Raw genomic sequence first — 12217 nt, 5'->3', positions numbered from 1 at the left:
CAAGACTTCAAAAAACCAACTCCAGATCTAATGTGATAAAGGCACATGAAACGACAGGTTTGTGGTTTTGTGTTACAAGAGACAAGTTCAGCATTTGACTTCAGGAGGTTTCTGAGAGCTCCACAAGGCATTTAGCATTTACTCAATGTGTCTGTAAACCACTCGAGCACTGAAGTTCAGCGGTGACATTTGACTCAGAGCAGAAGGTCCTTGTGGTCACTTGTGGGGACAAAGACAACAATGCATTCCTATGGCAGCTGTAGTGGCAGAGGGGACATGGCCTGGAACTATCATGTCCAGTGGCAGCTGAGAATTGATTTGGCCTCCATCCTTGTTTGCCTTCCTTAACTTGTCTGCAGTCTTGTGTACTCCTTTTCCTTCAACAAGAATTGCCTGCTGCCCTGGAAGTATTTCACTTCCACAGATTTTATACCACATGATTATTCATTCCCTAAGATACTTTCATCTACAGTAATCTTTCATAGAGTCATCAGCATAGAATAACAAAATAACCAGGGTTGGAAGGGGCCTTAAAAACCATCCAGTACAAACCCCTGCATTATGCAGGACACCTTCCACTAGACCAGGCTGCTCAGAGCACCATCCAGCTTGGCCTTAAACACTTTCAGAGATGAGGTATCCAAGACTTCTCTGGGCACCTGTTCCAGTGCCTCACACCCCACATAGTAAAGAATTTTTTTTCAGTTTGAGGCCATTCCCCCTTGTCCTATCAGTTCATGCTCTTGTAAATAATGTCTCTCCATTTTTCTTGTGGGCTCCCTTCAGGTACTGGAAGGCTGCAATTACATCACTTCAAAGTCTTCTCTTTTCCAGTCTAATTGGTATAATTTTGAGAATAATTTTGAGTTTCTATGCTCATGGTGGGTGCCACACCTTTGGCTTCATGGTACTTCCACATGATGCCAGAATCTCTGGAAAAGTCTCATAATGTTCAGAACTACCTCACAGTCTGTAGGACTGAGGTTAAAATGAGTCACTCTTGCTCTTTCTCAGTAATTTTTGGGAGAACTCCCCTTCTGGGCAAGGATGTGTATTGGAAAACATCAGAGGACTTGGAGCATTTAAATAGTTAACTTCTATTCACATTGTTGTAAGGGTGTAATGGTCGTTCACCCACATGAGTACATTCTTTAATTCAGTTTATAACTCACAATGACCATGATGAGCTAATCTGTGGTGCTTTCAATTCCAGCTTTGTAGCTTGAAAACACCAAAATTTACAGGTTATCTTTTTTTTCTCTGACTAAGAGTTAAGCTGGGGGCTGTATTTAAACAACATAGTAACAGGGCAGACCCAGCCCTGGTATCAAGCTGAGAATTGGACACCAATCTTTTGGTATTCCTACCTCATTTGGCCTAATTCTCAAATTAACATTTACATTCTGTGTGGGAACATATTCCAATCACCTCTAATTACCCTGTTATCATATTAAATATAAACACTTTCATTAATATATTGCCATTTTATCTTTTTTGATTTGTTGAAAATCTATTCCAGAACTTACTTGCTGTTATACACAAGAAACTTACTGCAATTCTAAATGTTTTCATTACAGGGTTTGTTTTTTAATTTTTCTTTTTCTTATAACAACTTTAAACTTCAGCTTAATTGATTTGGCTGAGAACACTCTCAGAGTTAGGTTGATGTTTTTTGAAAGAGTTTATATAAATCTGTAATTCCAGTGCTCTCCAGTTTTCTTCAAGGAGAAAGTACATGTTTCCTCCTGCCCAGCACTCCTTTGATACCAAGAGCTATTTATTTGCTTAGAGCAACTCTTCAGTTTTGGGAGTTTCTTTCAATTTCGCTTTTTGCAGCTTGAAATATGTGGTATTTCATAGAAGATATTAAAGAGAAAATCAACATATACTACTCAGGAACAATGTTGCTACTAATTGCTTATCCAGAGGATAAATAATGAAGCAGCTTTGCTGTGAAAAGAATTAATGAGGAACATAATTCTTTTATGGATAAGTAAATTGTAAAATTCACTTACTTTTACTGTTGAAGCTGTAATTTTTTGTGTGATTTGGTGACAAATATTTGTGTCCTTTTATGTGTATTTGTTTGGGTGCTGGGATTCCCTCAGCTTCTCTTTTAGTGTTAATGAGCAGAATACACAAAAAATATTTTTCCTGAACTTGCCCTAATTTTATGTGACATCAGTGCTCTGGTGGGACTAAGCCTTTTGCTAAGGGATTATTGTCAGATTCTGCAGACATGAATGGCAAAAATTGTTCCCTTATCTCCAAAAACCTTAAAATAAACTGAGTTTCCACTCCTAGGTGATGAGTTGAATGACAGCAAACCTCACATATTTGAAGAACAGCATAAATGTTTGTCCAAACATGAAAAAGTAAATTCTAAGTATTAACAGCCTAAGAGTGGCATTTGACTATTCCATTAAATCAACCACATTGTACCAAGTATTTTGTATTTTATTTTGGCAGTGAAATAAGGTTTGTTGAATATGGATCCTCAAGTCCTGGTAAAAACAAAACTTCTGTTATGATAAGATTTCAGGATTAGCCTCAGCTTTAGTAATTAATGGCCTGCTTCCAGGAAATTTCATATGGAATGCTTGAGACTGGTTTGATATATATATATATGCCACATATGTTTATGTCTGCATATCAGCAATTCTGTATCTTTCATGTGGTACAAAATTAGACCTGTTTATGGTGGGTTTTACATATGGATGATCCTCCTATATTCTTAATTAGTTATACATTATTTAATTACTCTTGTAGTGTATGCAGTCAAAATACAAATGTGTTACAGTCCTGATTTGAAGTTCCTAGACAGAAAATGCTTGTCATTATAATCTTCTAGATATTAAATATCAGTTCAGATATTCATAATTCTGATAATTTTATTAGTTCAGGTAATAGAATAATAGAGTAGAAAGCTCTACTACTGTACAATAAAAATATCTTCTACATGATTAGCCTTGTGCCATCAGGAGTAGTGTGGATAGGCATGAGGAAATTTGACAGGAGGATGAATGATCTCTCCCTCCTTTCCCCCAAGCTGTTGTGGTCCCAAAGCATCTGACCAAGACCCACTGGAGTGCAGCACTGAGACTCTTGGGACCACTCACCTCATGGCCAGCTCCCAGTGAAAATGGGTCTTGTGTGGACCACAGTAATCTTGGGCATAAAGAACCTATTTCACTCAGCTTAAGAGAGCCTCCCACATTTCCCATCCACAGTTTTATGTATACCAGAAAATAAAATAAATCGGTATTTAATTAGAAGACCATAAAGTCAAGATTATACCCTTCCTGTCATCTGTGAAGCTTGCAGAGATGCTTGCAGAAACAGAAATCATTTGCATCTAACCTGATATAGGACTTAACAATTTTTTCAAGCATTCCCCTGCTCTTCACTCTCCTCCAGTATATAAGTTTTGTGCCCCTCCTACACAGGATTCCTGATTTTATTCATCCAGCAGTAGCACTTTTCCACACTTTGTGGCTGACTTCCTTGGTCTGTAGAAGTGGATGTGATCTTGACATCTGTTCTTTCCAAGCAGATCTTTGTTTGCCGTGTCTCATGATTCCAGGAGGCAAATTTCACCGTACTGATGCTCACTTTCCCAGCATTTTGTGTGAGCTTCTGAGTGTGTACTCATTCACTGAAACAAGAGATATTCCTGCTGGTTGCTTGTATTTGTTTGGCTCTCTAAACTGACTGTTGAATAAAGAGTAAAGACCATGTATAGGGAAGTCAATTTGACTTCAAATAACCTAAATTCAAACTGTTCTCTGTGCTCTCCCTGCAGAGTTGAGTACCCAGAGAGCTGAGGACTGGCTGCTTTCTGCTGGAAGTTACTGACTTGGCCCAAAATGGGGACCTATCAGTTACTAATTACAAAGGTAAGAGCTACTTTCTTTTTATTTTATTGAGGATATTCAGAAAATACTCTGATTGCATGACCAGCATAACTTTGAGGATTCATGTTAACTACCTTGTGCGTTCATATGTTAATTCCTACCTCTCTAGGAATATTACAACTATAACCTCTTCAACAGTAACAGAATACAATCAATTAATAATTGTGTTTGTTTGTTTGTTTTGCCGTCTGTCTTCAACACCTGGAAGTTCTCCTAGAGCCATTCCTTTTCTTTTAACTCGCTTTTTACCTTCAGTGAATCTACTGAGCTTGCACATGTCTCCAATGTTACCTTGTAATTTTTCATTTAAAGACTCCAAAGTCCAGGTACTTTGCGTAATAAGACATAATCAAAATTTTAATTGAGAATAAAATGTCTTAATGAAGCTACACTGAATTACATTTACTATTTTGGGAACTCTGGGTTCATTGTGGGGACCACTTTTATGTTCTAGGGTCATTTCTTGGTATTTGTTGCTTCTGAAGCTCTTCTGATAAGATTTTATATGCTTTTCTTAAGAAAAACAATTAAAATGAAATGATTTTGAGGTATTTTGAAACAAAATTTATTCCTGACATTAAATTATGTTATTATACACCTTTCCTTACTGCCATTTTCACCACTTCCTAACACTGTTAGTCAGATTATCGTGGCTTTAGAATCTGACTGCATGAACTTTGTTAAATCTGCACTTGCTATGTTATAAATATATGCTTATTTTGTAATTACATCAATGCTATGTACAATCTGCAGTTTTTAACTGAATAACACCGTTCATGTGTCAGAATGATTTGCCAATAATCATGACCCTTAGTTCGTTCATCACTGTACATCTGAGGATTCCTTCTTGTACAGCTCATTTTCTGCCAAAGCAGGAACAGTATAGTGGGAACTGTGTTAGTCTCTTCCTATGGTAGTGGTGTGCTGACAGGCATTGAAAAGACTGAGGAACAACTGTAGTTTAGTTTTCAGAGAGCCCAGGCACACAGAGAACCCAGGATCTAATATTTCCATCCTCTTGGCACAGGTCTGAGCTGGAGATCTCAGAGGGTACAGCAAGACTTTTAGGAAAACTCTTACCTCTCAGACAGAGAGCCACTACCAGGCTTCCTACTGGCAATGATCCCTGACTGGTGTTAATTCCTGAGCCATGCCTTGGCAGTGTCTTGGAGAGCTACAACCTGAGCCAAAGCTCTGCAGGTGCTGTGAACAGTTTAACAATCAGGACATTTCCAGGACAGTGCTCAGGCCTGTGTTCTGGTGCTGGTGATGACAGTTGTAAGCCACTTTTCCAACATGCAACCTTTTGTCATGGGGAGTTGGCATCTTGGATCTGCATGAATTCACACTAAACATTTGCTCATCAGTCACGTGCAATCACACATGGAGAAGCATAAAAACAAATCTTGCAGCACCTCAATTACATAGAGTAAATACCTGGGATCAAAAAAAGATGTTGGTGTTGTTTTAAACAAATCTAGTTTAGAAAGACTGTGCTCTCAGTATAAGAGAAATACAATTTATTTATGAAAACAGGGAGGAGTTGCCTCTCATGCTTTTCAGATGTTTGGTTCTTGCTGCACATGTTGTGATATCCATAAGTCCTGTCTACCAAGGTGTGTAGCCAAGCAAAGTTTCTGTGCATTCTGATCCTTTGGAAGCCATTGTGCAGAGGGGGTTTCATGTCATTTTGCTCTTTCTTCCTGTTTTCATTCAGTCCTCTGTCTCATCCATAAACTATCACCCTCTCACTGATTATTCACACATAATGGGATTTCTGGGGCTGTCCTGTTATTAGTTCATAGAGAACATATTTGGATTGTTTTACCATTGTTCCAATTTTGCCTTCCCTAAAGGGTGTCTTACCACTGGCCTTGGATGGAGGTCAAGTGGTGAACATGGCTACAGGACACTGTGTCGCCAGTAGCTTGCAGCATAACAAATCTGAAGCTAAACATGCAAAATGTATTTTCTAAGAGATCTTACAGACCATCCTGGAATCAACTACTTATGATTGCTTTGGAAACCTCAGTTCTTTTTGCAGCAGCACCACCAAGCAATAACAGACTGATCTTTTGGGGCAATCTCACCCCCTTCACTCCAGAAGGAAAGTGCTGTTCCTGCCCACTGTCCTGTCTGAAGCCAAGCACACTCCATGCAAAGGAATAAACTCTGATATTATCACATAGAGAAGGCTTGTAGAAAGTGTGTTTATAATTCTTCAGCTTGCTGAATTCTTCCCAGTTCACTGGGAAGAACATGGAAGTACTTTCAGATTCGTGCTGCTGAAAACCCTTTTTGTTCTTATGCCCACACATATCTGGTAGAACCATGTCTCTGCCTCCTTTAAATATTCTTTTAGCTAATGTACTGCATTATGCATATTGTTGGAAAAGAAAATGAAAAGCAGACTCCTCTTGAATTCTATCTGTAATTCTCTGTGTTAATTTGCACAACTGACAAAAATCACTCAATATGGAAAATGAATCTTTTCTCATTGGTTTTGCATATAATCTGTTATATTAAATTTTGATTGAGGTTATCTGTCTAACTTTTAGGCATATATATGCAAATCAAAAGCTCCAAGTATTGTGTTTGTCTAACAGCCAGAGATTCTGACTCACAATCATCAGTAGAAAACACTAAAGAAAATTTCCTGTATCAGTAAGGAGGAAATTAAGTACTTTAAAAAAACTACTTTAAAAAGTCTTTGTCATTTCTTCTATGACTCTTAAGTACTAAGAAAACTTGAGGCTGAACAGCATCATTCCAGTTAATGGAAATTTTTTTATATATAGAAACCAATCTAATAAAATGATGTCTCAAAAGGTACTTCGATCTTTGGAAGGCTCTCCTGGCTCTCAGAACCAACAGAGGTTGTGTGAACTTTGAAAAATCAGCCTCAAGGTCTTTTATCAAGCTGTTGTGGTTCAAACGAGAAAATGAGTTTTCCATGTTTGTACCTAGGCAGGTCTCCCAGATGCTTTCTAGCAGAGATGTCAGAGAACATTATTCTTCTTTTACAGTGTAATGATACAAATGAGAAATAGAATTTACCTGTCAACACAGTCTATAGAACGGTGCTGGCCCTAAAGTGACCACACAGTGGGGTTCAGATGCACCCATCTGATTTTCTGTGCCTGCATTTCCTGCGGGGTTAGTGCTGTGCAGCATGAGGGCAGCCTCGTGGGGATTGTGGTTCTGGAACCAACTGGGGCACAGTGAGGCAAGCACTTGCAGCTGCCAAACAGGGAACCTCCTGCCAATCCTTGCACCAGTGCCCATGCCACGGCCTTCTGTGTACCAAATAAACCCATTCCATGGACCTACTCATTTTGAATGAAGACTTATGAAACCTTTTGGTACCCAGGATCAGTTGTCAAGGTGGACAAGATTTGCAAGTGGAAAAGGAAGTAAACTCAAAAACTGCCCCTTCCCTTGGCAGTTTGAGAGAAATTAGGAGTCAGATTAAATTAGAGAAACAGCCTAGAAAAGTGCTATGAAACTGCTTCTTTCTCACTTCCTCTCCTCTGCGCTGTGGTCTGGCTGAGAAGACGTCCCAGTGACCCAGAGGATGAAGCAGTGCAGCAGCTCTGGAGGAAGTGGCCAGCAGAAATGGTGTGACAATAAAGGAGGGAGCGGCAGGGCAGACTGTGCTGCTGGGCTTCAGGTGACAAGAGAATCCATTGCAGTGACCACTTACATACCAGAAGGTGTCTGACAGACTAGAGAGGAAGCACAGCCACCTGTCCACACAACCCCTCTCTCAGCACAAATATTTGTCACTCTTTGCTACTGTTATGTTCCTGGAGACCTTCTGGGGACAAGAAGCTCCTCTCATTAACTTCATTACCTCACTTGCTTCAGCCACTCGGGCTTTCCTGGCAGACTTGCAATTCCTCCAGAAATTTTCCCCCAGGAAGGCAATTTTAATTGCAGTTTTGCTGCAAACAATGCAATTTAGCTATCTACAGGAATTTCCTTATGCCGAGCCTATATTCTACTTGACTTGAAATCTGCGTCCCGTACTGTGCCGAGTGTCAGCAGGTAGCAGGTGAGTGTGGGTGTGGGCAGACAGATGTCAGGGCTGTGTCCTCTCTGGCCTCTACAGAAGGCTTGTGCAGGGACAACTGCATCCCAATACTGCATCAGGTTAATTAGATTGTACTGGTAATTAAGTTAAGGAGCCCTATGCAGCAAGGTTGAATTCAGTCTAATAAATGTGTTGAACAGAACCCAAGCAATCGATTAAGCGTGCTTAAAGAACTGAGTGGCAAATTGAAAAAGAGAGAAAGATGGAGAACAAAATCAGAAGGATGAGAATGAGAGGTGAATGTGAAAAGAAGGGGATAGGCAGAGGAGGAAGTGCAGAGACAATAAGGACAAATATTAACATAAGAAGAGAATAAAGAGAAAAATAGCTATGATTAAGCACAGTTAATCCTGTGATACTGAATACCAATAACAAGAAAAGGCCTTGGGCTTCCAGATTTCAAAATGTCTTGATTTTTAAGAACTTGTCTCTAAATTCTAGAAACATTTTTAAAAGGTTGGAAAGTCCCAAATAAGAATATATGTATACATATACTACAGAAATAATGTGGTTGACCTGAGAAATTACAATATTCACTCTGGTATAGAACAAACTCATTATTTCTAGTAGGAAATTTAGTCACCCAAAATGAGACTTCTGCAGGGTTTTCTGCCTGAAATATACCTACAGACTGCATGTGTGAAAAATCTACATTGAATGCTCACAGTATGATTAATATATCATCTGCAGAGAAAGAATAATAGGTTTTTTCACAGATAGCTTTTTTCTCTAATCCAATATAAATTATATTACCAACAACAAACTATAAAGTGTTACCAAAAAATACTGGTTTTAATAAAGATTCAAAACCCACCAACAACTCACGTAGCTCTCCCCATTCACCACATTTTTTTAGATATATTTTTTCAGTGAAATTTAAAGTCTTTAGAAAATCACTACATATTGGGTGTGGAACCTCAACACAAAAGTTCACTGGTGACATTATTTTCCTTACAGCAACTATAATCAATACAACTAAGGCTCAAAGAAAAGTTTTATGGCTATTTTATAAACTTAGGAATGTACTTGGGGAAATTTATTATGGACAAATTGACTCAGCCTGTATTTAAGGATTAACTAGGGCAAGTCCTGTGGCAGGGTGTAGCCCAAAATGTGCTGCTTCTGCTGAGTTACAGGTAGGGCTGAGTTATAATGGGGAACATTCAGGTGGTGTAGGGAAAAGGCAAAGTGTGCCTGGTGTGTTTGAAATGCTGTTCTGCTTTTCCCCCCTGAGGGGTCATGAAACCTCTAAATATTTAGTGGTAAATGTGATGCCCCATCCCTGGAAGCATTCATGGCCAGGTTGGATTGAGCTCTGAGCAACCTGGTCTAGTGAAAAGTGTCCTTGCCCATAAGGAAGGGGGTTGGAACCAGATAATCTCTAAGGTCTCTTCCATCCCAAGCCACTCTGTGATTCCATTATATTCTCCAAAGTGTTTTAGTACCCATTTGTCTGTGAAATTAGTAATTTAGATGCTTACATGATCAGCACATATGGTTGTTGGTAGTCAAATGAATCAAAATAACTTTAGATTTCATTAAAAGTATTTACAATGTTTGTTCATATGCTGCCTACATTTATCCATGAAAGATAAAAGAAGGATAAAAAACATGGTGCCCTAATGTCTGAAATAATTGGTGATTATTTTATGGCAGGGTCTTATTGACACTTGATTTTACAAGGAGTCAAGCTCTATAAGTCTAGCAGCTGTAGGAGGATTTAGGCTTTGTTTTGTTGTTTGTTGTAATTTTTGGTGGTTTGTTTAGGTTTTTTTTTAACATGTCTCTAATCCTCAGAGCTGCAATGAAAAGTTTAAAAATATGACTGGAGAATTAAATGTCATATTTAAGATCTTAGAGGGTCAAAGGAAAAAAAAAGTAAGGATAACCCCTTACTGTGGTATTCTGAAAGTTATAAATGTGCTTAAGGAAATATCCTGATGGCGGGGAGGTTGATTTGTGGATTTTTTTTTAGGTTTGGGAATTGTGATCCTGCTGCCTTTATGTAATTTTCTGAAACTTCTTCTACAATAACCACAATTATTCATACAAATAATCTAAAAGAAGAAGAATTAATTTAGATTTAAAATACTAAATGTAGAAAATAAATTATAATATTGTGGGAAACAATTTTGCATAGACAAGGAAAAGGACTATATATATGTAGTTTTTATTCCACCTTGAATGTATGTTAACTTAATGAAGAATGTCCAGGAGATCTCTGTGCTTATAATACCTGTTGTTAAAATCCTTCTAAAGAAATTCTACCTTTTCTTCCCTAATTTTTTAAACTCTCACAACCATAGTATCTAGAAAAAATGTTGTGACAGTTTTTTTCATAGGCATGTTTATTAGTAATTTTTTATTTCTTTATTCCAGTCATTCCCATATCCCTTGGCAACAGCACTTTGTTGCCAGAGTTTACATAAATCTTGGGAGAAAGCAGACCCATCCACATCCCTTCCTGACCTGGTGTCAGTGATGTTAAGCCCTATTTCATTTCTGTTTCCTTCCATGAAATCCTGTAGGAACCTATAGCACAGTTGTCTATTACATTAAAGGGGTCATATTTTTATTTAATTCTGTATTGTTTTAGAGAAGTGGCTACAGGCTTTCCACCCAACCAAACTTTGCACCTGTTAAAGTCTCAGTGTTACTGAGACTTCCATAAGGAGGGAAATAAATCTGAATTCTTGTATTTCTTGATGATAACCACTGCAACCCTGTATTTTTCAGAAGATAAATGTTTTGAGGAAAACTCTCCCTTCTCTCCTCAATCATTGTTTTATAGAATCCCCTAAGATTTGTTGGGAGTGACACACATCTTTGAACCCAGGGAAAAATCTGAGTTTAAGTGCTGTGATCAAAGGTCTGTGGCTGTAACAGGCTTGGTCTTATCCTCAAATTCAGGCAGCGTAAAAAGGTGCAGAGATTGTCGAGGGAAGAAGAGCCACTTCTGAAACAAACGCTCACATTTTGATGCACAATGTATGCTCGTTGAAACCACCTGCTGTCCTAAAGAAAAGCCACCTGTCTGTGCTTGCTGTCCCAGACTCAGCCCTGGTGGCAGCCTGGCAGCAGGGGTGGCACTGCCGTGGGGTTGCTCTGAGGCAGCAGCACAGCCACAGGTGATGGATGTTGGAAGCTTTTCCTTCTCTGAGAGCCGGTGACGCCAAATCCATTCGCCAGCGGGGGCTGAGCCGCCTCTTTCGCTCGGCTGAATCTGCAAGCGCGTTGAAGGCTTTTTGGAGGGAGGGAGCGGAAAAATCTACGTTCAGGAGTGGACTGCGGCCCTCCTGGGCCTGGCGCTCGTTCCCTGTCAGCCCGGCGAAGGGAGGGCAGCCTGGGGTTTCACCCAGCGGGGATGAAAGCTGGCGGGGCCCCCTCCTTGCCCAGCGCCATCCCGGGGCTGCAGCGGCCGGGCTGGGTTGCGGGGAGAGCGGGTGGGAAGCGGTACCTCAGGGAAAGAAATATCCCTCCCTTAGGGCACGGCCAGGAGAAATCCTGAGGGGAGGGAGGCGAGGAAACAGCCTGGGAGGTCGGGAGGGAGAGGAACCGCGCCGCCTTTGGGCGTTTTTGGCAAGGTGAAACCCAGCCTATTCGCCCACCTCCGTGCTCCGGCAGCCCGGGGAATGCAGGCACAGCTCCAGCTCCTCTCCCCCCGCCAAGGGGCCGGCGGGGCGGCCCGGGGCGAGCGGCAGCCGGGGGAAGCGGCCGGACTTGCGGGAAAGTTGCGTGGTGCTCGTTTTGCAGCTCCCGGGGACCCTGCCGGTGCTCTCGGAGCGCCCGGGCACCTCCTCCCATCCTCCTGCCCTCCTTCCCTCTCTCCCTCCCCGGTCGGGCTCCCCGCGGGACTCCACGGTCTGCCAAGAGCGCCGCCCGAGCGTCTTCCCCTTCTCGGGTCTTGTGGCCTTCGGGTGTTTTGAGGGTCGGTTTGGGTTATTTATTTTTTTCTCTCTCTCTTTCGGTGAGAGTGCGGCCGGGCTACGCGAGGGAAGGAAACTTTCTCCCCTCCCTCCCCCAGGATGCTCCGGATATTTTTGAAAGGGCGGAAGAGTGAGAAAGGGAGCAGCGTCTGTAGGGGCATCTCATGCTCTTGCGAAGGTCCCCCCTGACACCTCTGCTGGGACTAAAGACCGGAGCTGGAGAAACTCCTCCCCTTCCCTCGGCTTCTCTCAGTCTCCCCCCTCCGCTTGCTCCCTCTCAACGC

This window comes from Parus major, chromosome 2 (assembly GCF_001522545.3).
Source record: "Parus major isolate Abel chromosome 2, Parus_major1.1, whole genome shotgun sequence".
Lineage (NCBI taxonomy): Eukaryota > Metazoa > Chordata > Aves > Passeriformes > Paridae > Parus > Parus major.
This window is presented reverse-complemented; position numbering follows the sequence as displayed.